Raw genomic sequence first — 1,454 nt, forward strand, 5'->3', positions numbered from 1 at the left:
ATGGGGTACCTAATAAAGTGGCCGGTGAGTGTATATACTATATATATAGTTTGTATATGAGTGTACTTCAGTGCTTTCCACTATTTATGCCTTGCTGCAGAACAGTATACTGAATTTTAAAACCATATATTCAGTCATAGGTAAGACATTTGGCGAATTGATAATAAATGATGAACATTGGGCAACATTGGCAGATTTTAGAGAATAAATGAAGAGAGTCAAAGGTTTTGTAGGTTAGGCACAATCTTGCTTTCTTGTGCTGAGGTTATCTTCAAAAGAAGATAAATAATGAAATATTTGTCTGCTTACAACCTGAGTCTCTGCTCTATGTGAGTTTTAGGGTCTCTAACATTTCTCGTTTTTTTGTTTTTTTATGCAGAATTAGCCCCATTTACACTAACCTTTTAAAACCGTTGCAGGAGTGGTCCGAACACAGTAACCGAGATAACTGTTGAGTGTAAACGGAATGCAACTGATTTGGACCATACCAGACCTGAACTGTGCTAAATCTAGTAATAGCTCTAGTAATAGTAATAGCTCAACAGTAGAGCTCGGCATGCTTCATTGTGGCTTGTATGCTTATTCAAGTGCATAAGCAGACTGTGTCATCTCCTATTTACAGTTATTTGACTCATTTCATGGCTTTTATTAACAATAAATGGCATCAAAAAGAGCGTGTTACCATCTGGGATGATGCCTAGACCGAGGAAATCATTGAAATTTGTGCGGTGGATGCTTTCCAGGCAAAAAGTTCCTGAATGTTATGGACGCCAGCCTTTTTGTTTACTTAATTCCTGCCTTGAGAGCTGTAGTACTGTTTATGAGGCGTATTGTTTTTGTTTATGAGATATGAGGCGAGAAACCATGCTAGGGTGATGTGTAAATGGTCGTAAGAACCAAGCTCGGCACGGTGAACTGATCCAAGCTTGGTCCGAACTCAGCACGGATTGGTTTCAGAGTGCTAGTGTAAATCTGGTATTAGTTTTTTTGGGGGGGTTGAACTGAAAAACATATAAGGAGTGCGTTAGTGCTCATATTAGTGCCCCATAGATTTGACTTTTTAGCAGTCACCTAGCAAAACAGCCTGTTACTTATGCTGATGAAGGTTCTGTTACTTGTGAAATAAAATGTCTGCACTTTTAAACATAGGGGAGTGTGGAGTGTTACCTTTTTTTTTTGGTTTAAAACTTTAATGAAAAAAATGGTTTAAGTTCTTAAAAATTTAGAAATATACGCATGACTGAAGTTGATAAAATAAGAATTCAAGTTTTATCAGATTAGTGTATTTGCAACCCACAAACCCAGATTCTCTGGGGTTAGAAGCATTTTTTGTTTAGTTGGACAATTGGTTCAAAAAATGTATGTTATTGCATTAAAACTGGAGTTCAGTATTGTTTGGGGCGACAGTGGAGCTGGTTGAGAAGTTTGCCCTGCAATCGGAGGGTTGTCGGTTC

This window comes from Cyprinodon variegatus, unplaced genomic scaffold, assembly GCF_000732505.1.
Source record: "Cyprinodon variegatus isolate N-32 unplaced genomic scaffold, C_variegatus-1.0 Scaffold499, whole genome shotgun sequence".
Lineage (NCBI taxonomy): Eukaryota > Metazoa > Chordata > Actinopteri > Cyprinodontiformes > Cyprinodontidae > Cyprinodon > Cyprinodon variegatus.